At 43.9% G+C, this 24,599-nt stretch overlaps 34 non-coding genes across 34 annotated transcripts; 17 read left to right on the forward strand and 17 right to left on the reverse strand.

The window, feature by feature from the left end:
- Positions 1-129: 129 nt before the first annotated feature.
- Positions 130-201, forward strand: trnap-agg. The gene has a single exon. It is a non-coding gene; the product is annotated as a tRNA-Pro (tRNA).
- Positions 202-487: 286 nt separating this feature from the next.
- On the reverse strand, positions 488-559 carry trnag-ucc. Its single transcript has one exon. It is a non-coding gene; the product is annotated as a tRNA-Gly (tRNA).
- A 2,278-nt stretch (positions 560-2,837) lies between these two features.
- Positions 2,838-2,909, forward strand: trnap-agg. Its single transcript has one exon. It is a non-coding gene; the product is annotated as a tRNA-Pro (tRNA).
- A 286-nt stretch (positions 2,910-3,195) lies between these two features.
- On the reverse strand, positions 3,196-3,267 carry trnag-ucc. Its single transcript has one exon. It is a non-coding gene; the product is annotated as a tRNA-Gly (tRNA).
- Positions 3,268-4,029: 762 nt separating this feature from the next.
- Positions 4,030-4,101, forward strand: trnap-agg. Its single transcript has one exon. It is a non-coding gene; the product is annotated as a tRNA-Pro (tRNA).
- Positions 4,102-4,390: 289 nt separating this feature from the next.
- Positions 4,391-4,462, reverse strand: trnag-ucc. The gene has a single exon. It is a non-coding gene; the product is annotated as a tRNA-Gly (tRNA).
- Positions 4,463-5,225: 763 nt separating this feature from the next.
- Positions 5,226-5,297, forward strand: trnap-agg. The gene has a single exon. It is a non-coding gene; the product is annotated as a tRNA-Pro (tRNA).
- A 286-nt stretch (positions 5,298-5,583) lies between these two features.
- On the reverse strand, positions 5,584-5,655 carry trnag-ucc. Its single transcript has one exon. It is a non-coding gene; the product is annotated as a tRNA-Gly (tRNA).
- Positions 5,656-7,370: 1,715 nt separating this feature from the next.
- trnap-agg lies at positions 7,371-7,442 on the forward strand. The gene has a single exon. It is a non-coding gene; the product is annotated as a tRNA-Pro (tRNA).
- Positions 7,443-7,728: 286 nt separating this feature from the next.
- On the reverse strand, positions 7,729-7,800 carry trnag-ucc. Its single transcript has one exon. It is a non-coding gene; the product is annotated as a tRNA-Gly (tRNA).
- A 762-nt stretch (positions 7,801-8,562) lies between these two features.
- trnap-agg lies at positions 8,563-8,634 on the forward strand. The gene has a single exon. It is a non-coding gene; the product is annotated as a tRNA-Pro (tRNA).
- Positions 8,635-8,920: 286 nt separating this feature from the next.
- On the reverse strand, positions 8,921-8,992 carry trnag-ucc. The gene has a single exon. It is a non-coding gene; the product is annotated as a tRNA-Gly (tRNA).
- A 761-nt stretch (positions 8,993-9,753) lies between these two features.
- trnap-agg lies at positions 9,754-9,825 on the forward strand. The gene has a single exon. It is a non-coding gene; the product is annotated as a tRNA-Pro (tRNA).
- Positions 9,826-10,111: 286 nt separating this feature from the next.
- On the reverse strand, positions 10,112-10,183 carry trnag-ucc. Its single transcript has one exon. It is a non-coding gene; the product is annotated as a tRNA-Gly (tRNA).
- Positions 10,184-10,944: 761 nt separating this feature from the next.
- On the forward strand, positions 10,945-11,016 carry trnap-agg. The gene has a single exon. It is a non-coding gene; the product is annotated as a tRNA-Pro (tRNA).
- A 286-nt stretch (positions 11,017-11,302) lies between these two features.
- Positions 11,303-11,374, reverse strand: trnag-ucc. Its single transcript has one exon. It is a non-coding gene; the product is annotated as a tRNA-Gly (tRNA).
- Positions 11,375-12,136: 762 nt separating this feature from the next.
- On the forward strand, positions 12,137-12,208 carry trnap-agg. Its single transcript has one exon. It is a non-coding gene; the product is annotated as a tRNA-Pro (tRNA).
- Positions 12,209-12,494: 286 nt separating this feature from the next.
- Positions 12,495-12,566, reverse strand: trnag-ucc. The gene has a single exon. It is a non-coding gene; the product is annotated as a tRNA-Gly (tRNA).
- A 762-nt stretch (positions 12,567-13,328) lies between these two features.
- trnap-agg lies at positions 13,329-13,400 on the forward strand. Its single transcript has one exon. It is a non-coding gene; the product is annotated as a tRNA-Pro (tRNA).
- Positions 13,401-13,686: 286 nt separating this feature from the next.
- On the reverse strand, positions 13,687-13,758 carry trnag-ucc. The gene has a single exon. It is a non-coding gene; the product is annotated as a tRNA-Gly (tRNA).
- Positions 13,759-14,520: 762 nt separating this feature from the next.
- On the forward strand, positions 14,521-14,592 carry trnap-agg. The gene has a single exon. It is a non-coding gene; the product is annotated as a tRNA-Pro (tRNA).
- Positions 14,593-14,878: 286 nt separating this feature from the next.
- On the reverse strand, positions 14,879-14,950 carry trnag-ucc. Its single transcript has one exon. It is a non-coding gene; the product is annotated as a tRNA-Gly (tRNA).
- A 762-nt stretch (positions 14,951-15,712) lies between these two features.
- On the forward strand, positions 15,713-15,784 carry trnap-agg. The gene has a single exon. It is a non-coding gene; the product is annotated as a tRNA-Pro (tRNA).
- A 291-nt stretch (positions 15,785-16,075) lies between these two features.
- trnag-ucc lies at positions 16,076-16,147 on the reverse strand. Its single transcript has one exon. It is a non-coding gene; the product is annotated as a tRNA-Gly (tRNA).
- A 762-nt stretch (positions 16,148-16,909) lies between these two features.
- On the forward strand, positions 16,910-16,981 carry trnap-agg. Its single transcript has one exon. It is a non-coding gene; the product is annotated as a tRNA-Pro (tRNA).
- A 286-nt stretch (positions 16,982-17,267) lies between these two features.
- Positions 17,268-17,339, reverse strand: trnag-ucc. The gene has a single exon. It is a non-coding gene; the product is annotated as a tRNA-Gly (tRNA).
- Positions 17,340-18,101: 762 nt separating this feature from the next.
- trnap-agg lies at positions 18,102-18,173 on the forward strand. The gene has a single exon. It is a non-coding gene; the product is annotated as a tRNA-Pro (tRNA).
- A 286-nt stretch (positions 18,174-18,459) lies between these two features.
- Positions 18,460-18,531, reverse strand: trnag-ucc. Its single transcript has one exon. It is a non-coding gene; the product is annotated as a tRNA-Gly (tRNA).
- Positions 18,532-19,293: 762 nt separating this feature from the next.
- On the forward strand, positions 19,294-19,365 carry trnap-agg. The gene has a single exon. It is a non-coding gene; the product is annotated as a tRNA-Pro (tRNA).
- A 286-nt stretch (positions 19,366-19,651) lies between these two features.
- On the reverse strand, positions 19,652-19,723 carry trnag-ucc. The gene has a single exon. It is a non-coding gene; the product is annotated as a tRNA-Gly (tRNA).
- Positions 19,724-22,663: 2,940 nt separating this feature from the next.
- On the forward strand, positions 22,664-22,735 carry trnap-agg. Its single transcript has one exon. It is a non-coding gene; the product is annotated as a tRNA-Pro (tRNA).
- Positions 22,736-23,021: 286 nt separating this feature from the next.
- On the reverse strand, positions 23,022-23,093 carry trnag-ucc. Its single transcript has one exon. It is a non-coding gene; the product is annotated as a tRNA-Gly (tRNA).
- A 761-nt stretch (positions 23,094-23,854) lies between these two features.
- Positions 23,855-23,926, forward strand: trnap-agg. Its single transcript has one exon. It is a non-coding gene; the product is annotated as a tRNA-Pro (tRNA).
- A 286-nt stretch (positions 23,927-24,212) lies between these two features.
- On the reverse strand, positions 24,213-24,284 carry trnag-ucc. The gene has a single exon. It is a non-coding gene; the product is annotated as a tRNA-Gly (tRNA).
- Positions 24,285-24,599: the final 315 nt, after the last annotated feature.

Consider the following 24,599-nt stretch of genomic DNA (forward strand, 5'->3'; position numbering starts at 1 on the left):
TGATTCACGCTCACAAGTATAGCACAAACACTCACATGAGGTTCTATCTTTCCAAGCACCGTGGACACGTCAATTGATATCCTCACTGTCATTGCTGCAGAAAGCAAAAAAAAAAACACTTTGGTATAAGGCTCGTTGGTCTAGGGGTATGATTCTCGCTTAGGGTGCGAGAGGTCCCGGGTTCAAATCCCGGATGAGCCCTTTTGCAGATGCTTTAACAATCTCAGACAGGCAGATCTCGGGCCACTGGTCGGTGCGCCAACTGCCACCTCTTGGGCGCAGGACGAGGTGGCTGAATGGTTTAGGCGATGGACTACAAATCTATTGTGATATGCACTAGATGGTTCAATGTCGCACAAGATTTATTCATTTAGAAAACCTGCAGAATGTTGGCGCAAATCTGACTTCCACCAACAAGGATATTTATTCAACTGTCATACACTTGAAATGACATCCAGCCCCTAAAATTAATGAATTCCTCATGCTCTGCATTGGCCGGGAATCGAACCCGGGTCAACTGCTTGGAAGGCAGCTATGCTCACCACTATACCACCAATGCTATGTGCAGTTCATTAGAAACATGGAGACATCGATTCATATCTTGACCGTAATTTTGCTGGAAAGTGAAAATTCTTTGACCAATCGGATCGTTGGTATAGGTGTATGATTATGGCTTAGGTTGCGAGTGGTCCCTGGTTAAAAAATCTATCATTTAATCGGTACCGGGTACCTTCAGATTAGTCCCGTGACACTTGTGGGGAACGTAGGGCAAAGCGGAGAACATTGTGACAAGTGGGATCACATTAGTTTGTAGCCCAAAGGTTTTGGATTCTACAAACAGAAGTTGGCACATAGATGGTTCCGACTTCAGACGAGTCCCCTGACACTTGTGGGGGACGTAGAGGAAAAGTGAGAATACCACTGTGTTCGTGAGGGTCTCCCCTTTCCAGAGAGTGGTCATACGAATTTGTAGGTCAAACGGTTCGGAAGCTACAGCTGTTTTTGTGAGAAGACCGATTATAGGTATGTCTCATGGTTTGACAAAAACCGCTCTAGGTCCACCATCTTTCACTGCAGATGCGAAGGTGTATCATAAGCAGTTATGGAGAATTTAGACGGATACGATGCGTCTCAACGTTACTAGTTTGTAGCCCAAAGGTTTTGGATTCTACAAACAGAAGTTGGCACATAGATGGTTCCGACTTCAGACGAGTCCCCTGACACTTGTGGGGGACGTAGAGGAAAAGTGAGAATACCACTGTGTTCGTGAGGGTCTCCCCTTTCCAGAGAGTGGTCATACGAATTTGTAGGTCAAACGGTTCGGAAGCTACAGCTGTTTTTGTGAGAAGACCGATTATAGGTATGTCTCATGGTTTGACAAAAACCGCTCTAGGTCCACCATCTTTCACTGCAGATGCGAAGGTGTATCATAAGCAGTTATGGAGAATTTAGACGGATACGATGCGTCTCAACGTTTCTAGATGAAATCGAATCGATTTTAATGGGTATTTTTTACATTCATTTACGTTGATTCACGCTCACAAGTATAGCACAAACACTCACATGAGGTTCTATCTTTCCAAGCACCGTGGACACGTCAATTGTATAACCACGTTTTTTTATGGCTAAATATGCACATTTTCGAACAAACAATATATGTATGTTGTAATATGATGTTACAGGAGTGTCAACGGAAGAATTCTGAGAAGGTTAGTGAAAAAATTAATATCTTTTGGCGATGATTACGTTATCGCTCTCTGGCTTGAATTGATGCTCTGGTATTGTTTGCAAATGTGGTATGCTAACTTATCGATTTATTGTGTTTTCGCTGTAAAACGCTTAGAAAATCTGAAATATTGTCTGAAATCACAAGATCTGTGTCTTTCCATTGCTATGCTTTGTCTATTTTTATGAAATGTTTTATGATGAGTAAATTGGTCATACACGTTGCTCTCTCTAGTAATTCTAGTCCAGTTGTGACTGTGGGTGCAATTGTAAACTGTGATTTCTACCTGAAATATGCACTTTTTTCTAACAAAACCTATCCTATACCATAAATAGTTATCAGACTGTCATCTGAGGAGGTTTTTTCTTGGTTAGGACATCGATTCATATCTTGACCGTAATTTTGCTGGAAGTGAACAATTCTTTGACCAATCGGATCGTTGGTATAGGTGTATGATTATGGCTTAGGTTGCGAGTGGTCCCTGGTTAAAAATCTATCATTTTAATCGGTACCGGTTACCTTCAGATTAGTCCCGTGACACTTGTGGGGCACGTAGGGCAAAGCGGAGAACATTGTGACAAGTGGGATCACATTAGTTTGTAGCCCAAAGGTTTTGGATTCTACCAAACAGAAGTTGGCACATAGATGGTTCCGACTTCAGACGAGTCCCCTGACACTTGTGGGGGGACGTAGAGGAAAAGTGAGAATACCACTGTGTTCGTGAGGGTCTCCCCTTTCCAGAGAGTGGTCATACGAATTTGTAGGTCAAACGGTTCGGAAGCTACAGCTGTTTTTGTGAGAAGACCGATTATAGGTATGTCTCATGGTTTGACAAAAACCGCTCTAGGTCCACCATCTTTCACTGCAGATGCGAAGGTGTATCATAAGCAGTTATGGAGAATTTAGACGGATACGATGCGTCTCAACGTTTCTAGTTGAAATCGAATCGATTTTAATGGGTATTTTTTACATTCATTTACGTTGATTCACGCTCACAAGTATAGCACAAACACTCACATGAGGTTCTATCTTTCCAAGCACCGTGGACACGTCAATTGATATCCTCACTGTCATTGCTGCAGAAAGCAAAAAAAAAAACACTTTGGTATAAGGCTCGTTGGTCTAGGGGTATGATTCTCGCTTAGGGTGCGAGAGGTCCCGGGTTCAAATCCCGGATGAGCCCTTTTGCAGATGCTTTAACAATCTCAGACAGGCAGATCTCGGGCCACTGGTCGGTGCGCCAACTGCCACCTCTTGGGCGCAGGACGAGGTGGCTGAATGGTTTAGGCGATGGACTACAAATCTATTGTGATATGCACTAGATGGTTCAATGTCGCACAAGATTTATTCATTTAGAAAACCTGCAGAATGTTGGCGCAAATCTGACTTCCACCAACAAGGATATTTATTCAACTGTCATACACTTGAAATGACATCCAGCCCCTAAAATTAATGAATTCCTCATGCTCTGCATTGGCCGGGAATCGAACCCGGGTCAACTGCTTGGAAGGCAGCTATGCTCACCACTATACCACCAATGCTATGTGCAGTTCATTAGAAACATGGAGACATCGATTCATATCTTGACCGTAATTTTGCTGGAAAGTGAAAATTCTTTGACCAATCGGATCGTTGGTATAGGTGTATGATTATGGCTTAGGTTGCGAGTGGTCCCTGGTTAAAAAATCTATCATTTTAATCGGTACCGGGTACCTTCAGATTAGTCCCGTGACACTTGTGGGGAACGTAGGGCAAAGCGGAGAACATTGTGACAAGTGGGATCACATTAGTTTGTAGCCCAAAGGTTTTGGATTCTACAAACAGAAGTTGGCACATAGATGGTTCCGACTTCAGACGAGTCCCCTGACACTTGTGGGGGACGTAGAGGAAAAGTGAGAATACCACTGTGTTCGTGAGGGTCTCCCCTTTCCAGAGAGTGGTCATACGAATTTGTAGGTCAAACGGTTCGGAAGCTACAGCTGTTTTTGTGAGAAGACCGATTATAGGTATGTCTCATGGTTTGACAAAAACCGCTCTAGGTCCACCATCTTTCACTGCAGATGCGAAGGTGTATCATAAGCAGTTATGGAGAATTTAGACGGATACGATGCGTCTCAACGTTTCTAGTTGAAATCGAATCGATTTTAATGGGTATTTTTTACATTCATTTACGTTGATTCACGCTCACAAGTATAGCACAAACACTCACATGAGGTTCTATCTTTCCAAGCACCGTGGACACGTCAATTGATATCCTCACTGTCATTGCTGCAGAAAGCAAAAAAAAAAACACTTTGGTATAAGGCTCGTTGGTCTAGGGGTATGATTCTCGCTTAGGGTGCGAGAGGTCCCGGGTTCAAATCCCGGATGAGCCCTTTTGCAGATGCTTTAACAATCTCAGACAGGCAGATCTCGGGCCACTGGTCGGTGCGCCAACTGCCACCTCTTGGGCGCAGGACGAGGTGGCTGAATGGTTTAGGCGATGGACTACAAATCTATTGTGATATGCCGCACTAGATGGTTCAATGTCGCACAAGATTTATTCATTTAGAAAACCTGCAGAATGTTGGCGCAAATCTGACTTCCACCAACAAGGATATTTATTCAACTGTCATACACTTGAAATGACATCCAGCCCCTAAAATTAATGAATTCCTCATGCTCTGCATTGGCCGGGAATCGAACCCGGGTCAACTGCTTGGAAGGCAGCTATGCTCACCACTATACCACCAATGCTATGTGCAGTTCATTAGAAACATGGAGACATCGATTCATATCTTGACCGTAATTTTGCTGGAAAGTGAAAATTCTTTGACCAATCGGATCGTTGGTATAGGTGTATGATTATGGCTTAGGTTGCGAGTGGTCCCTGGTTAAAAAATCTATCATTTTAATCGGTACCGGGTACCTTCAGATTAGTCCCGTGACACTTGTGGGGAACGTAGGGCAAAGCGGAGAACATTGTGACAAGTGGGATCACATTAGTTTGTAGCCCAAAGGTTTTGGATTCTACAAACAGAAGTTGGCACATAGATGGTTCCGACTTCAGACGAGTCCCCTGACACTTGTGGGGGACGTAGAGGAAAAGTGAGAATACCACTGTGTTCGTGAGGGTCTCCCCTTTCCAGAGAGTGGTCATACGAATTTGTAGGTCAAACGGTTCGGAAGCTACAGCTGTTTTTGTGAGAAGACCGATTATAGGTATGTCTCATGGTTTGACAAAAACCGCTCTAGGTCCACCATCTTTCACTGCAGATGCGAAGGTGTATCATAAGCAGTTATGGAGAATTTAGACGGATACGATGCGTCTCAACGTTTCTAGATTGAAATCGAATCGATTTTAATGGGTATTTTTTACATTCATTTACGTTGATTCACGCTCACAAGTATAGCACAAACACTCACATGAGGTTCTATCTTTCCAAGCACCGTGGACACGTCAATTGATATCCTCACTGTCATTGCTGCAGAAAGCAAAAAAAAAAACACTTTGGTATAAGGCTCGTTGGTCTAGGGGTATGATTCTCGCTTAGGGTGCGAGAGGTCCCGGGTTCAAATCCCGGATGAGCCCTTTTGCAGATGCTTTAACAATCTCAGACAGGCAGATCTCGGGCCACTGGTCGGTGCGCCAACTGCCACCTCTTGGGCGCAGGACGAGGTGGCTGAATGGTTTAGGCGATGGACTACAAATCTATTGTGATATGCACTAGATGGTTCAATGTCGCACAAGATTTATTCATTTAGAAAACCTGCAGAATGTTGGCGCAAATCTGACTTCCACCAACAAGGATATTTATTCAACTGTCATACACTTGAAATGACATCCAGCCCCTAAAATTAATGAATTCCTCATGCTCTGCATTGGCCGGGAATCGAACCCGGGTCAACTGCTTGGAAGGCAGCTATGCTCACCACTATACCACCAATGCTATGTGCAGTTCATTAGAAACATGGAGACATCGATTCATATCTTGACCGTAATTTTGCTGGAAAGTGAAGTGAAAATTCTTTGACCAATCGGATCGTTGGTATAGGTGTATGATTATGGCTTAGGTTGCGAGTGGTCCCTGGTTAAAAAATCTATCATTTTAATCGGTACCGGTACCTTCAAATTAGACCTCCGGATGCCATTTTCAGAGGCTCGGTTATCAACGTGAAATGTATCCGTCTGTAATTTAATTCGATATAGGAGTTAGAAACATCATAAGGTAGTTAATTTAAACCGTTTTATAGCAATTTATATCCGTTTAGTGCGATTTTGATGCATTTCTATGTGAAGCACCGGGCACGTTTCGGGGTCCCGGTCGAACGTTAGCGGGCATTTCGACGGACAAAGGACATCTTTCGACCAAAAGAAGATTAGAACCAAGAAAGAATACATTGCCCAAGAATCTGATGGAAAATCACCTCATAGTAAGTAATATTTAATATGATAAATCGTTGTTCTGTCGAAATATTTTAAACGCATATTTCGCCATCTTGTTTTCTATCCTTCGCTTGGCGAACCCTGTATTGCACAGTAAGGATAATTTTAGAAATGTAAATCAGCGATTGCATTAAGAACTAATTTGTCTTTCGATTCCTGTCAACCCTGTATTTTTTAGTCAAGTATATGATCTACGCTCACAAGTATAGCACAAACACTCACATGAGGTTCTATCTTTCCAAGCACCGTGGACCCGTCAATCTGATATCCTCACTGTCATTGCTGCAGAAAGCAAAAAAAAACGTACTTTGGTATAAGGCTCGTTGTGTCTAGGGGTATGATTCTCGCTTAGGTGCGAGAGGTCCCGGGTTCAAATCCCGGATGAGCCTTTTGCAGATGCTTAACAATCTCAGACAGGCAGATCTCGGGCCACTGGTCGGTGCGCCAACTGCCACCTCTTGGGCGCAGGACGAGGTGGCTGAATGGTTTAGGCGATGGACTACAAATCTATTTTGATATGCACTAGATGGTTCAATGTCGCACAAGATTTATTCATTTAGAAAACCTGCAGAATGTTGGCGCAAATCCTGACTTCCACCAACAAGGATATTTAATCGGTACCGGGTACCTTCAGATTAGTCCCGTGACACTTGTGGGGAACGTAGGGCAAAGCGGAGAACATTGTGACAAGTGGGATCACATTAGTTTGTAGCCCAAAGGTTTTGGATTCTACAAACAGAAGTTGGCACATAGATGGTTCCGACTTCAGACGAGTCCCCTGACACTTGTGGGGGACGTAGAGGAAAAGTGAGAATACCACTGTGTTCGTGAGGGTCTCCCCTTTCCAGAGAGTGGTCATACGAATTTGTAGGTCAAACGGTTCGGAAGCTACAGCTGTTTTTGTGAGAAGACCGATTATAGGTATGTCTCATGGTTTGACAAAAACCGCTCTAGGTCCACCATCTTTCACTGCAGATGCGAAGGTGTATCATAAGCAGTTATGGAGAATTTAGACGGATACGATGCGTCTCAACGTTTCTAGTTGAAATCGAATCGATTTTAATGGGTATTTTTTACATTCATTTACGTTGATTCACGCTCACAAGTATAGCACAAACACTCACATGAGGTTCTATCTTTCCAAGCACCGTGGACACGTCAATTGATATCCTCACTGTCATTGCTGCAGAAAGCAAAAAAAAAAACACTTTGGTATAAGGCTCGTTGGTCTAGGGGTATGATTCTCGCTTAGGGTGCGAGAGGTCCCGGGTTCAAATCCCGGATGAGCCCTTTTGCAGATGCTTTAACAATCTCAGACAGGCAGATCTCGGGCCACTGGTCGGTGCGCCAACTGCCACCTCTTGGGCGCAGGACGAGGTGGCTGAATGGTTTAGGCGATGGACTACAAATCTATTGTGATATGCACTAGATGGTTCAATGTCGCACAAGATTTATTCATTTAGAAAACCTGCAGAATGTTGGCGCAAATCTGACTTCCACCAACAAGGATATTTATTCAACTGTCATACACTTGAAATGACATCCAGCCCCTAAAATTAATGAATTCCTCATGCTCTGCATTGGCCGGGAATCGAACCCGGGTCAACTGCTTGGAAGGCAGCTATGCTCACCACTATACCACCAATGCTATGTGCAGTTCATTAGAAACATGGAGACATCGATTCATATCTTGACCGTAATTTTGCTGGAAAGTGAAAATTCTTTGACCAATCGGATCGTTGGTATAGGTGTATGATTATGGCTTAGGTTGCGAGTGGTCCCTGGTTAAAAAATCTATCATTTTAATCGGTACCGGGTACCTTCAGATTAGTCCCGTGACACTTGTGGGGAACGTAGGGCAAAGCGGAGAACATTGTGACAAGTGGGATCACATTAGTTTGTAGCCCAAAGGTTTTGGATTCTACAAACAGAAGTTGGCACATAGATGGTTCCGACTTCAGACGAGTCCCCTGACACTTGTGGGGGACGTAGAGGAAAAGTGAGAATACCACTGTGTTCGTGAGGGTCTCCCCTTTCCAGAGAGTGGTCATACGAATTTGTAGGTCAAACGGTTCGGAAGCTACAGCTGTTTTTGTGAGAAGACCGATTATAGGTATGTCTCATGGTTTGACAAAAACCGCTCTAGGTCCACCATCTTTCACTGCAGATGCGAAGGTGTATCATAAGCAGTTATGGAGAATTTAGACGGATACGATGCGTCTCAACGTTTCTAGTTGAAATCGAATCGATTTTAATGGGTATTTTTTACATTCATTTACGTTGATTCACGCTCACAAGTATAGCACAAACACTCACATGAGGTTCTATCTTTCCAAGCACCGTGGACACGTCAATTGATATCCTCACTGTCATTGCTGCAGAAAGCAAAAAAAAAAACACTTTGGTATAAGGCTCGTTGGTCTAGGGGTATGATTCTCGCTTAGGGTGCGAGAGGTCCCGGGTTCAAATCCCGGATGAGCCCTTTTGCAGATGCTTTAACAATCTCAGACAGGCAGATCTCGGGCCACTGGTCGGTGCGCCAACTGCCACCTCTTGGGCGCAGGACGAGGTGGCTGAATGGTTTAGGCGATGGACTACAAATCTATTGTGATATGCACTAGATGGTTCAATGTCGCACAAGATTTATTCATTTAGAAAACCTGCAGAATGTTGGCGCAAATCTGACTTCCACCAACAAGGATATTTATTCAACTGTCATACACTTGAAATGACATCCAGCCCCTAAAATTAATGAATTCCTCATGCTCTGCATTGGCCGGGAATCGAACCCGGGTCAACTGCTTGGAAGGCAGCTATGCTCACCACTATACCACCAATGCTATGTGCAGTTCATTAGAAACATGGAGACATCGATTCATATCTTGACCGTAATTTTGCTGGAAAGTGAAAATTCTTTGACCAATCGGATCGTTGGTATAGGTGTATGATTATGGCTTAGGTTGCGAGTGGTCCCTGGTTAAAAAATCTATCATTTTAATCGGTACCGGGTACCTTCAGATTAGTCCCGTGACACTTGTGGGGAACGTAGGGCAAAGCGGAGAACATTGTGACAAGTGGGATCACATTAGTTTGTAGCCCAAAGGTTTTGGATTCTACAAACAGAAGTTGGCACATAGATGGTTCCGACTTCAGACGAGTCCCCTGACACTTGTGGGGGACGTAGAGGAAAAGTGAGAATACCACTGTGTTCGTGAGGGTCTCCCCTTTCCAGAGAGTGGTCATACGAATTTGTAGGTCAAACGGTTCGGAAGCTACAGCTGTTTTTGTGAGAAGACCGATTATAGGTATGTCTCATGGTTTGACAAAAACCGCTCTAGGTCCACCATCTTTCACTGCAGATGCGAAGGTGTATCATAAGCAGTTATGGAGAATTTAGACGGATACGATGCGTCTCAACGTTTCTAGTTGAAATCGAATCGATTTTAATGGGTATTTTTTACATTCATTTACGTTGATTCACGCTCACAAGTATAGCACAAACACTCACATGAGGTTCTATCTTTCCAAGCACCGTGGACACGTCAATTGATATCCTCACTGTCATTGCTGCAGAAAGCAAAAAAAAAACACTTTGGTATAAGGCTCGTTGGTCTAGGGGTATGATTCTCGCTTAGGGTGCGAGAGGTCCCGGGTTCAAATCCCGGATGAGCCCTTTTGCAGATGCTTTAACAATCTCAGACAGGCAGATCTCGGGCCACTGGTCGGTGCGCCAACTGCCACCTCTTGGGCGCAGGACGAGGTGGCTGAATGGTTTAGGCGATGGACTACAAATCTATTGTGATATGCACTAGATGGTTCAATGTCGCACAAGATTTATTCATTTAGAAAACCTGCAGAATGTTGGCGCAAATCTGACTTCCACCAACAAGGATATTTATTCAACTGTCATACACTTGAAATGACATCCAGCCCCTAAAATTAATGAATTCCTCATGCTCTGCATTGGCCGGGAATCGAACCCGGGTCAACTGCTTGGAAGGCAGCTATGCTCACCACTATACCACCAATGCTATGTGCAGTTCATTAGAAACATGGAGACATCGATTCATATCTTGACCGTAATTTTGCTGGAAAGTGAAAATTCTTTGACCAATCGGATCGTTGGTATAGGTGTATGATTATGGCTTAGGTTGCGAGTGGTCCCTGGTTAAAAAATCTATCATTTTAATCGGTACCGGGTACCTTCAGATTAGTCCCGTGACACTTGTGGGGAACGTAGGGCAAAGCGGAGAACATTGTGACAAGTGGGATCACATTAGTTTGTAGCCCAAAGGTTTTGGATTCTACAAACAGAAGTTGGCACATAGATGGTTCCGACTTCAGACGAGTCCCCTGACACTTGTGGGGGACGTAGAGGAAAAGTGAGAATACCACTGTGTTCGTGAGGGTCTCCCCTTTCCAGAGAGTGGTCATACGAATTTGTAGGTCAAACGGTTCGGAAGCTACAGCTGTTTTTGTGAGAAGACCGATTATAGGTATGTCTCATGGTTTGACAAAAACCGCTCTAGGTCCACCATCTTTCACTGCAGATGCGAAGGTGTATCATAAGCAGTTATGGAGAATTTAGACGGATACGATGCGTCTCAACGTTTCTAGTTGAAATCGAATCGATTTTAATGGGTATTTTTTACATTCATTTACGTTGATTCACGCTCACAAGTATAGCACAAACACTCACATGAGGTTCTATCTTTCCAAGCACCGTGGACACGTCAATTGATATCCTCACTGTCATTGCTGCAGAAAGCAAAAAAAAAACACTTTGGTATAAGGCTCGTTGGTCTAGGGGTATGATTCTCGCTTAGGGTGCGAGAGGTCCCGGGTTCAAATCCCGGATGAGCCCTTTTGCAGATGCTTTAACAATCTCAGACAGGCAGATCTCGGGCCACTGGTCGGTGCGCCAACTGCCACCTCTTGGGCGCAGGACGAGGTGGCTGAATGGTTTAGGCGATGGACTACAAATCTATTGTGATATGCACTAGATGGTTCAATGTCGCACAAGATTTATTCATTTAGAAAACCTGCAGAATGTTGGCGCAAATCTGACTTCCACCAACAAGGATATTTATTCAACTGTCATACACTTGAAATGACATCCAGCCCCTAAAATTAATGAATTCCTCATGCTCTGCATTGGCCGGGAATCGAACCCGGGTCAACTGCTTGGAAGGCAGCTATGCTCACCACTATACCACCAATGCTATGTGCAGTTCATTAGAAACATGGAGACATCGATTCATATCTTGACCGTAATTTTGCTGGAAAGTGAAAATTCTTTGACCAATCGGATCGTTGGTATAGGTGTATGATTATGGCTTAGGTTGCGAGTGGTCCCTGGTTAAAAAATCTATCATTTTAATCGGTACCGGGTACCTTCAGATTAGTCCCGTGACACTTGTGGGGAACGTAGGGCAAAGCGGAGAACATTGTGACAAGTGGGATCACATTAGTTTGTAGCCCAAAGGTTTTGGATTCTACAAACAGAAGTTGGCACATAGATGGTTCCGACTTCAGACGAGTCCCCTGACACTTGTGGGGGACGTAGAGGAAAAGTGAGAATACCACTGTGTTCGTGAGGGTCTCCCCTTTCCAGAGAGTGGTCATACGAATTTGTAGGTCAAACGGTTCGGAAGCTACAGCTGTTTTTGTGAGAAGACCGATTATAGGTATGTCTCATGGTTTGACAAAAACCGCTCTAGGTCCACCATCTTTCACTGCAGATGCGAAGGTGTATCATAAGCAGTTATGGAGAATTTAGACGGATACGATGCGTCTCAACGTTTCTAGTTGAAATCGAATCGATTTTAATGGGTATTTTTTACATTCATTTACGTTGATTCACGCTCACAAGTATAGCACAAACACTCACATGAGGTTCTATCTTTCCAAGCACCGTGGACACGTCAATTGATATCCTCACTGTCATTGCTGCAGAAAGCAAAAAAAAAAACACTTTGGTATAAGGCTCGTTGGTCTAGGGGTATGATTCTCGCTTAGGGTGCGAGAGGTCCCGGGTTCAAATCCCGGATGAGCCCTTTTGCAGATGCTTTAACAATCTCAGACAGGCAGATCTCGGGCCACTGGTCGGTGCGCCAACTGCCACCTCTTGGGCGCAGGACGAGGTGGCTGAATGGTTTAGGCGATGGACTACAAATCTATTGTGATATGCACTAGATGGTTCAATGTCGCACAAGATTTATTCATTTAGAAAACCTGCAGAATGTTGGCGCAAATCTGACTTCCACCAACAAGGATATTTATTCAACTGTCATACACTTGAAATGACATCCAGCCCCTAAAATTAATGAATTCCTCATGCTCTGCATTGGCCGGGAATCGAACCCGGGTCAACTGCTTGGAAGGCAGCTATGCTCACCACTATACCACCAATGCTATGTGCAGTTCATTAGAAACATGGAGACATCGATTCATATCTTGACCGTAATTTTGCTGGAAAGTGAAAATTCTTTGACCAATCGGATCGTTGGTATAGGTGTATGATTATGGCTTAGGTTGCGAGTGGTCCCTGGTTAAAAAATCTATCATTTTAATCGGTACCGGGTACCTTCAGATTAGTCCCGTGACACTTGTGGGGAACGTAGGGCAAAGCGGAGAACATTGTGACAAGTGGGATCACATTAGTTTGTAGCCCAAAGGTTTTGGATTCTACAAACAGAAGTTGGCACATAGATGGTTCCGACTTCAGACGAGTCCCCTGACACTTGTGGGGGACGTAGAGGAAAAGTGAGAATACCACTGTGTTCGTGAGGGTCTCCCCTTTCCAGAGAGTGGTCATACGAATTTGTAGGTCAAACGGTTCGGAAGCTACAGCTGTTTTTGTGAGAAGACCGATTATAGGTATGTCTCATGGTTTGACAAAAACCGCTCTAGGTCCACCATCTTTCACTGCAGATGCGAAGGTGTATCATAAGCAGTTATGGAGAATTTAGACGGATACGATGCGTCTCAACGTTTCTAGTTGAAATCGAATCGATTTTAATGGGTATTTTTTACATTCATTTACGTTGATTCACGCTCACAAGTATAGCACAAACACTCACATGAGGTTCTATCTTTCCAAGCACCGTGGACACGTCAATTGATATCCTCACTGTCATTGCTGCAGAAAGCAAAAAAAAAAACACTTTGGTATAAGGCTCGTTGGTCTAGGGGTATGATTCTCGCTTAGGGTGCGAGAGGTCCCGGGTTCAAATCCCGGATGAGCCCTTTTGCAGATGCTTTAACAATCTCAGACAGGCAGATCTCGGGCCACTGGTCGGTGCGCCAACTGCCACCTCTTGGGCGCAGGACGAGGTGGCTGAATGGTTTAGGCGATGGACTACAAATCTATTGTGATATGCACTAGATGGTTCAATGTCGCACAAGATTTATTCATTTAGAAAACCTGCAGAATGTTGGCGCAAATCTGACTTCCACCAACAAGGATATTTATTCAACTGTCATACACTTGAAATGACATCCAGCCCCTAAAATTAATGAATTCCTCATGCTCTGCATTGGCCGGGAATCGAACCCGGGTCAACTGCTTGGAAGGCAGCTATGCTCACCACTATACCACCAATGCTATGTGCAGTTCATTAGAAACATGGAGACATCGATTCATATCTTGACCGTAATTTTGCTGGAAAGTGAAAATTCTTTGACCAATCGGATCGTTGGTATAGGTGTATGATTATGGCTTAGGTTGCGAGTGGTCCCTGGTTAAAAAATCTATCATTTTAATCGGTACCGGGTACCTTCAGATTAGTCCCGTGACACTTGTGGGGAACGTAGGGCAAAGCGGAGAACATTGTGACAAGTGGGATCACATTAGTTTGTAGCCCAAAGGTTTTGGATTCTACAAACAGAAGTTGGCACATAGATGGTTCCGACTTCAGACGAGTCCCCTGACACTTGTGGGGGACGTAGAGGAAAAGTGAGAATACCACTGTGTTCGTGAGGGTCTCCCCTTTCCAGAGAGTGGTCATACGAATTTGTAGGTCAAACGGTTCGGAAGCTACAGCTGTTTTTGTGAGAAGACCGATTATAGGTATGTCTCATGGTTTGACAAAAACCGCTCTAGGTCCACCATCTTTCACTGCAGATGCGAAGGTGTATCATAAGCAGTTATGGAGAATTTAGACGGATACGATGCGTCTCAACGTTTCTAGTTGAAATCGAATCGATTTTAATGGGTATTTTTTACATTCATTTACGTTGATTCACGCTCACAAGTATAGCACAAACACTCACATGAGGTTCTATCTTTCCAAGCACCGTGGACACGTCAATTGATATCCTCACTGTCATTGCTGCAGAAAGCAAAAAAAAAAACACTTTGGTATAAGGCTCGTTGGTCTAGGGGTATGATTCTCGCTTAGGGTGCGAGAGGTCCCGGGTTCAAATCCCGGATGAGCCCTTTTGCAGATGCTTTAACAATCTCAGACAGGCAGATCTCGGGCCACTGGTCGGTGCGCCAACTGCCACCTCTTGGGCGCAGGACGAGGTGGCTGAATGGTTTAGGCGATGGACTACAAATCTATTGTGATATGCACTAGATGGTTCAATGTCGCACAAGATTTATTCATTTAGAAAACCTGCAGAATGTTGGCGCAAATCTGACTTCCACCAACAAGGATATTTATTCAACTGTCATACACTTGAAATGACATCCAGCCCCTAAAATTAATGAATTCCTCATGCTCTGCATTGGCCGGGAATCGAACCCGGGTCAACTGCTTGGAAGGCAGCTATGCTCACCACTATACCACCAATGCTATGTGCAGTTCATTAGAAACATGGAGACATCGATTCATATCTTGACCGTAATTTTGCTGGAAAGTGAAAATTCTTTGACCAATCGGATCGTTGGTATAGGTGTATGATTATGGCTTAGGTTGCGAGTGGTCCCTGGTTAAAAAATCTATCATTTTAATCGGTACCGGGTACCTTCAGATTAGTCCCGTGACACTTGTGGGGAACGTAGGGCAAAGCGGAGAACATTGTGACAAGTGGGATCACATTAGTTTGTAGCCCAAAGGTTTTGGATTCTACAAACAGAAGTTGGCACATAGATGGTTCCGACTTCAGACGAGTCCCCTGACACTTGTGGGGGACGTAGAGGAAAAGTGAGAATACCACTGTGTTCGTGAGGGTCTCCCCTTTCCAGAGAGTGGTCATACGAATTTGTAGGTCAAACGGTTCGGAAGCTACAGCTGTTTTTGTGAGAAGACCGATTATAGGTATGTCTCATGGTTTGACAAAAACCGCTCTAGGTCCACCATCTTTCACTGCAGATGCGAAGGTGTATCATAAGCAGTTATGGAGAATTTAGACGGATACGATGCGTCTCAACGTTTCTAGTTGAAATCGAATCGATTTTAATGGGTATTTTTTACATTCATTTACGTTGATTCACGCTCACAAGTATAGCACAAACACTCACATGAGGTTCTATCTTTCCAAGCACCGTGGACACGTCAATTGATATCCTCACTGTCATTGCTGCAGAAAGCAAAAAAAAAAACACTTTGGTATAAGGCTCGTTGGTCTAGGGGTATGATTCTCGCTTAGGGTGCGAGAGGTCCCGGGTTCAAATCCCGGATGAGCCCTTTTGCAGATGCTTTAACAATCTCAGACAGGCAGATCTCGGGCCACTGGTCGGTGCGCCAACTGCCACCTCTTGGGCGCAGGACGAGGTGGCTGAATGGTTTAGGCGATGGACTACAAATCTATTGTGATATGCACTGCACTAGATGGTTCAATGTCGCACAAGATTTATTCATTTAGAAAACCTGCAGAATGTTGGCGCAAATCTGACTTCCACCAACAAGGATATTTATTCAACTGTCATACACTTGAAATGACATCCAGCCCCTAAAATTAATGAATTCCTCATGCTCTGCATTGGCCGGGAATCGAACCCGGGTCAACTGCTTGGAAGGCAGCTATGCTCACCACTATACCACCAATGCTATGTGCAGTTCATTAGAAACATGGAGACATCGATTCATATCTTGACCGTAATTTTGCTGGAAAGTGAAAATTCTTTGACCAATCGGATCGTTGGTATAGGTGTATGATTATGGCTTAGGTTGCGAGTGGTCCCTGGTTAAAAAATCTATCATTTTAATCGGTACCGGGTACCTTCAGATTAGTCCCGTGACACTTGTGGGGAACGTAGGGCAAAGCGGAGAACATTGTGACAAGTGGGATCACATTAGTTTGTAGCCCAAAGGTTTTGGATTCTACAAACAGAAGTTGGCACATAGATGGTTCCGACTTCAGACGAGTCCCCTGACACTTGTGGGGGACGTAGAGGAAAAGTGAGAATACCACTGTGTTCGTGAGGGTCTCCCCTTTCCAGAGAGTGGTCATACGAATTTGTAGGTCAAACGGTTCGGAAGCTACAGCTGTTTTTGTGAGAAGACCGATTATAGGTATGTCTCATGGTTTGACAAAAACCGCTCTAGGTCCACCATCTTTCACTGCAGATGCGAAGGTGTATCATAAGCAGTTATGGAGAATTTAGACGGATACGATGCGTCTCAACGTTTCTAGTTGAAATCGAATCGATTTTAATGGGTATTTTTTACATTCATTTACGTTGATTCACGCTCACAAGTATAGCACAAACACTCACATGAGGTTCTATCTTTCCAAGCACCGTGGACACGTCAATTGATATCCTCACTGTCATTGCTGCAGAAAGCAAAAAAAAAAACACTTTGGTATAAGGCTCGTTGGTCTAGGGGTATGATTCTCGCTTAGGGTGCGAGAGGTCCCGGGTTCAAATCCCGGATGAGCCCTTTTGCAGATGCTTTAACAATCTCAGACAGGCAGATCTCGGGCCACTGGTCGGTGCGCCAACTGCCACCTCTTGGGCGCAGGACGAGGTGGCTGAATGGTTTAGGCGATGGACTACAAATCTATTGTGATATGCACTAGATGGTTCAATGTCGCACAAGATTTATTCATTTAGAAAACCTGCAGAATGTTGGCGCAAATCTGACTTCCACCAACAAGGATATTTATTCAACTGTCATACACTTGAAATGACATCCAGCCCCTAAAATTAATGAATTCCTCATGCTCTGCATTGGCCGGGAATCGAACCCGGGTCAACTGCTTGGAAGGCAGCTATGCTCACCACTATACCACCAATGCTATGTGCAGTTCATTAGAAACATGGAGACATCGATTCATATCTTGACCGTAATTTTGCTGGAAAGTGAAAATTCTTTGACCAATCGGATCGTTGGTATAGGTGTATGATTATGGCTTAGGTTGCGAGTGGTCCCTGGTTAAAAAATCTATCATTTTAATCGGTACCGGGTACCTTCAGATTAGTCCCGTGACACTTGTGGGGAACGTAGGGCAAAGCGGAGAACATTGTGACAAGTGGGATCACATTAGTTTGTAGCCCAAAGGTTTTGGATTCTACAAACAGAAGTTGGCACATAGATGGTTCCGACTTCAGACGAGTCCCCTGACACTTGTGGGGGACGTAGAGGAAAAGTGAGAATACCACTGTGTTCGTGAGGGTCTCCCCTTTCCAGAGAGTGGTCATACGAATTTGTAGGTCAAACGGTTCGGAAGCTACAGCTGTTTTTGTGAGAAGACCGATTATAGGTATGTCTCATGGTTTGACAAAAACCGCTCTAGGTCCACCATCTTTCACTGCAGATGCGAAGGTGTATCATAAGCAGTTATGGAGAATTTAGACGGATACGATGCGTCTCAACGTTTCTAGTTGAAATCGAATCGATTTTAATGGGTATTTTTTACATTCATTTACGTTGATTCACGCTCACAAGTATAGCACAAACACTCACATGAGGTTCTATCTTTCCAAGCACCGTGGACACGTCAATTGATATCCTCACTGTCATTGCTGCAGAAAGCAAAAAAAAAAACACTTTGGTATAAGGCTCGTTGGTCTAGGGGTATGATTCTCGCTTAGGGTGCGAGAGGTCCCGGGTTCAAATCCCGGATGAGCCCTTTTGCAGATGCTTTAACAATCTCAGACAGGCAGATCTCGGGCCACTGGTCGGTGCGCCAACTGCCACCTCTTGGGCGCAGGACGAGGTGGCTGAATGGTTTAGGCGATGGACTACAAATCTATTGTGATATGCACTAGATGGTTCAATGTCGCACAAGATTTATTCATTTAGAAAACCTGCAGAATGTTGGCGCAAATCTGACTTCCACCAACAAGGATATTTATTCAACTGTCATACACTTGAAATGACATCCAGCCCCTAAAATTAATGAATTCCTCATGCTCTGCATTGGCCGGGAATCGAACCCGGGTCAACTGCTTGGAAGGCAGCTATGCTCACCACTATACCACCAATGCTATGTGCAGTTCATTAGAAACATGGAGACATCGATTCATATCTTGACCGTAATTTTGCTGGAAAGTGAAAATTCTTTGACCAATCGGATCGTTGGTATAGGTGTATGATTATGGCTTAGGTTGCGAGTGGTCCCTGGTTAAAAAATCTATCATTTTAATCGGTACCGGGTACCTTCAGATTAGTCCCGTGACACTTGTGGGGAACGTAGGGCAAAGCGGAGAACATTGTGACAAGTGGGATCACATTAGTTTGTAGCCCAAAGGTTTTGGATTCTACAAACAGAAGTTGGCACATAGATGGTTCCGACTTCAGACGAGTCCCCTGACACTTGTGGGGGACGTAGAGGAAAAGTGAGAATACCACTGTGTTCGTGAGGGTCTCCCCTTTCCAGAGAGTGGTCATACGAATTTGTAGGTCAAACGGTTCGGAAGCTACAGCTGTTTTTGTGAGAAGACCGATTATAGGTATGTCTCATGGTTTGACAAAAACCGCTCTAGGTCCACCATCTTTCACTGCAGATGCGAAGGTGTATCATAAGCAGTTATGGAGAATTTAGACGGATACGATGCGTCTCAACGTTTCTAGTTGAAATCGAATCGATTTTAATGGGTATTTTTTACATTCATTTACGTTGATTCACGCTCACAAGTATAGCACAAACACTCACATGAGGTTCTATCTTTCCAAGCACCGTGGACACGTCAATTGATATCCTCACTGTCATTGCTGCAGAAAGCAAAAAAAAAAACACTTTGGTATAAGGCTCGTTGGTCTAGGGGTATGATTCTCGCTTAGGGTGCGAGAGGTCCCGGGTTCAAATCCCGGATGAGCCCTTTTGCAGATGCTTTAACAATCTCAGACAGGCAGATCTCGGGCCACTGGTCGGTGCGCCAACTGCCACCTCTTGGGCGCAGGACGAGGTGGCTGAATGGTTTAGGCGATGGACTACAAATCTATTGTGATATGCACTAGATGGTTCAATGTCGCACAAGATTTATTCATTTAGAAAACCTGCAGAATGTTGGCGCAAATCTGACTTCCACCAACAAGGATATTTATTCAACTGTCATACACTTGAAATGACATCCAGCCCCTAAAATTAATGAATTCCTCATGCTCTGCATTGGCCGGGAATCGAACCCGGGTCAACTGCTTGGAAGGCAGCTATGCTCACCACTATACCACCAATGCTATGTGCAGTTCATTAGAAACATGGAGACATCGATTCATATCTTGACCGTAATTTTGCTGGAAAGTGAAAATTCTTTGACCAATCGGATCGTTGGTATAGGTGTATGATTATGGCTTAGGTTGCGAGTGGTCCCTGGTTAAAAAAATCTATCATTTTAATCGGTACCGGTTACCTTCAGATTAGTCCCGTGACACTTGTGGGGAACGTAGGGCAAAGCGGAGAACATTGTGACAAGTGGGATCACATTAGTTTGTAGCCCAAAGGTTTTGGATTCTACAAACAGAAGTTGGCACATAGATGGTTCCGACTTCAGACGAGTCCCTGACACTTGTGGGGACGTAGAGGAAAAGTGAGAATACCACTGTGTTCGTGAGGGTCTCCCCTTTCCAGAGAGTGGTCATACGAATTTGTAGGTCAAACGGTTCGGAAGCTACAGCTGTTTTTGTGAGAAGACCGATTATAGGTATGTCTCATGGTTTGACAAAAACCGCTCTAGGTCCACCATCTTTCACTGCAGATGCGAAGGTGTAGCATAAGCACGTGTATGACCAATTTACTCATCATAAAACATTTCATAAAAATAGACAAAGCATAGCAATGGAAAGACCCAGTTCTTGTGATTTCAGACCATATTTCAGATTTTCTAAGCGTTTTTCAGCGAAAACACAATAAATCGATAAGTTAGCATACTACATGTGCAAACGTTACCAGAGCATCGATTCCAGCCAAAGAGCGCTATAACGTCAACATCGCCAAAAGATATTAATTTTTTCACTAACCTTCTCAGAATTCTTCCGATGACACTCCTGTAACATCATTTTACAACATACATATACAGTTTGTTCGAAAAGGTGCATATTTAGCCATACAAAACCGTGGTTACACAATAAAAATACTAGGAAATCAAGCCTCAATATGTCTGACGTCATCTATCAGAGTGATCTAGTTTAATTGAAAGCTAATCATATACTTGACTAAAAATACAGGGTTGACAGGAATCGAAAGACAAATTAGTTCTTAATGCAACCGCTGATTTACATTTGTAAAATTATCCTTACTTTTCAATACAGGGTTCGCCAAGTGAAGCTACACCAAACAAAATGGCGAAATATGCGTTTAAAATATTTCGCAGAACAACATTTATCATATTAAATATTGCTTACTATGAGCTGTTCTTCCATCATATTCTTGGGCAATGTATCCTTCTATGTTATAAACGTCTTTTGGTCGATAGATGTCCTCTGTCCTTCGAAATATCCACTAACGATCGAACGGGACCCCAAAACGTGTCCAAAGTTTCAGAGTGCACAACAAAGAAATTCCTCAAAATCGCACTAAACGGATATAATTTCCTATAAAACGGTTTAAATTAACTACCTTATGATGTTTCTAAGTCCTATATCGAATTAAATTACAGACGGATACATTTCAAGTTGATAACCGAGCCTGTGAAAATGGCGTCCGGAGGTCCCTTCCTGCGTAAGGGCGAGCGTCGAAAGGGGGGCTACTCTCACTCCTTGGTCTTTTATAACCTCTGAGAGCTACGGAGAAGGCCCATTCCACTTCTCATTGGTTACTGACATCCAGGGGAAGGCGGGTGCAGTTCGTGTCGTTCATAGGATAGACAGAGACCTTAAAAACTGATCTGAAACCAGAGCTTCGCTCTCAGACCTTTCACTGTCTGTCATGGATTTCGCTGTAGAAAGAGTTCTGGGTCACCCACAGACATCATTCCAACTTTGTATGAAACTAGAAAGTGTTTTCTTTCCAATAGAATTAATAATATGCATATTGTACGAGCAAGAATTGAGTACTAGGCAGTTTAATTTGGAGACGACAAAATGCTAATTCGGAACAGCACCCCCTGTAGTCGCAAGAAGTTAACTTCTTGCGACTACAGGGGGTGCTGTTCCGAATTAGCATTTTGTCGTCTCCAAATTAAACTGCCTAGTACTCAATTCTTGCTCGTACAATATGCATATATTAATTCTATTGGAAAGAAAACACTTTCTAGTTTCATACAAAGTTGGAATGATGTCTGTGGGTGACCCAGAACTCTTTCTACAGCGAAATCCATGACAGACAGTGAAAGGTCTGAGAGCGAAGCTCTGGTTTCAGATCAGTTTTTTAAGGTCTCTGTCTATCCTATGGAACGACACGAACTGCACCCGCCTTCCCCTGGATGTCAGTAACCAATGAGAAGTGGAATGGCCTTCTCCGTAGCTCTCAGAGGTTATAAAGACCAAGGAGTGAGAGTAGCCCCCCTTTCGACGCTCGCCCTTACGCAGGAAGGGACCTCCGGACGCCATTTTCACAGGCTCGGTTATCAACTTGAAATGTATCCGTCTGTAATTTAATTCGATATAGGACTTAGAAACATCATAAGGTAGTTAATTTAAACCGTTTTATAGGAAATTATATCCGTTTAGTGCGATTTTGAGGAATTTCTTTGTTGTGCACTCTGAAACTTTGGACACGTTTTGGGTCCCGTTCGATCGTTAGTGGATATTTCGAAGGACAGAGGACATCTATCGACCAAACCACTGTGTTCGTGAGGGTCTCCCCTTTCCAGAGAGTGGTCATACGAATTTGTAGGTCAAACGGTTCGGAAGCTACAGCTGTTTTTGTGAGAAGACCGATTATAGGTATGTCTCATGGTTTGACAAAACCGCTCTAGGTCCACCATCTTTCACTGCAGATGCGAAGGTGTATCATAAGCAGTTATGGAGAATTTAGACGGATACGATGCGTCTCAACGTTTCTAGTTGAAATCGAATCGATTTTAATGGGTATTTTTTACATTCATTTACGTTGATTCACGCTCACAAGTATAGCACAAACACTCACATGAGGTTCTATCTTTCCAAGCACCGTGGACACGTCAATGATATCCTCACTGTCATTGCTGCAGAAAGCAAAAAAAAAACACTTTGGTATAAGGCTCGTTGGTCTAGGGGTATGATTCTCGCTTAGGGTGCGAGAGGTCCCGGGTTCAAATCCCGGATGAGCCCTTTTGCAGATGCTTTAACAATCTCAGACAGGCAGATCTCGGGCCACTGGTCGGTGCGCCAACTGCCACCTCTTGGGCGCAGGACGAGGTGGCTGAATGGTTTAGGCGATGGACTACAAATCTATTGTGATATGCACTAGATGGTTCAATGTCGCACAAGATTTATTCATTTAGAAAACCTGCAGAATGTTGGCGCAAATCTGACTTCCACCAACAAGGATATTTATTCAACTGTCATACACTTGAAATGACATCCAGCCCCTAAAATTAATGAATTCCTCATGCTCTGCATTGGCCGGGAATCGAACCCGGGTCAACTGCTTGGAAGGCAGCTATGCTCACCACTATACCACCAATGCTATGTGCAGTTCATTAGAAACATGGAGACATCGATTCATATCTTGACCGTAATTTTGCTGGAAAGTGAAAATTCTTTGACCAATCGGATCGTTGGTATAGGTGTATGATTATGGCTTAGGTTGCGAGTGGTCCCTGGTTAAAAAATCTATCATTTTAATCGGTACCGGGTACCTTCAGATTAGTCCCGTGACACTTGTGGGGAACGTAGGGCAAAGCGGAGAACATTGTGACAAGTGGGATCACATTAGTTTGTAGCCCAAAGGTTTTGGATTCTACAAACAGAAGTTGGCACATAGATGGTTCCGACTTCAGACGAGTCCCCTGACACTTGTGGGGGACGTAGAGGAAAAGTGAGAATACCACTGTGTTCGTGAGGGTCTCCCCTTTCCAGAGAGTGGTCATACGAATTTGTAGGTCAAACGGTTCGGAAGCTACAGCTGTTTTTGTGAGAAGACCGATTATAGGTATGTCTCATGGTTTGACAAAAACCGCTCTAGGTCCACCATCTTTCACTGCAGATGCGAAGGTGTATCATAAGCAGTTATGGAGAATTTAGACGGATACGATGCGTCTCAACGTTTCTAGTTGAAATCGAATCGATTTTAATGGGTATTTTTTACATTCATTTACGTTGATTCACGCTCACAAGTATAGCACAAACACTCACATGAGGTTCTATCTTTCCAAGCACCGTGGACACGTCAATTGATATCCTCACTGTCATTGCTGCAGAAAGCAAAAAAAAAACACTTTGGTATAAGGCTCGTTGGTCTAGGGGTATGATTCTCGCTTAGGGTGCGAGAGGTCCCGGGTTCAAATCCCGGATGAGCCCTTTTGCAGATGCTTTAACAATCTCAGACAGGCAGATCTCGGGCCACTGGTCGGTGCGCCAACTGCCACCTCTTGGGCGCAGGACGAGGTGGCTGAATGGTTTAGGCGATGGACTACAAATCTATTGTGATATGCACTAGATGGTTCAATGTCGCACAAGATTTATTCATTTAGAAAACCTGCAGAATGTTGGCGCAAATCTGACTTCCACCAACAAGGATATTTATTCAACTGTCATACACTTGAAATGACATCCAGCCCCTAAAATTAATGAATTCCTCATGCTCTGCATTGGCCGGGAATCGAACCCGGGTCAACTGCTTGGAAGGCAGCTATGCTCACCACTATACCACCAATGCTATGTGCAGTTCATTAGAAACATGGAGACATCGATTCATATCTTGACCGTAATTTTGCTGGAAAGTGAAAATTCTTTGACCAATCGGATCGTTGGTATAGGTGTATGATTATGGCTTAGGTTGCGAGTGGTCCCTGGTTAAAAAATCTATCATTTTAATCGGTACCGGGTACCTTCAGATTAGTCCCGTGACACTTGTGGGGAACGTAGGGCAAAGCGGAGAACATTGTGACAAGTGGGATCACATTAGTTTGTAGCCCAAAGGTTTTGGATTCTACAAACAGAAGTTGGCACATAGATGGTTCCGACTTCAGAC

This window comes from Salvelinus namaycush, unplaced genomic scaffold (genome assembly GCF_016432855.1).
Source record: "Salvelinus namaycush isolate Seneca unplaced genomic scaffold, SaNama_1.0 Scaffold1061, whole genome shotgun sequence".
NCBI classification, from domain to species: domain Eukaryota; kingdom Metazoa; phylum Chordata; class Actinopteri; order Salmoniformes; family Salmonidae; genus Salvelinus; species Salvelinus namaycush.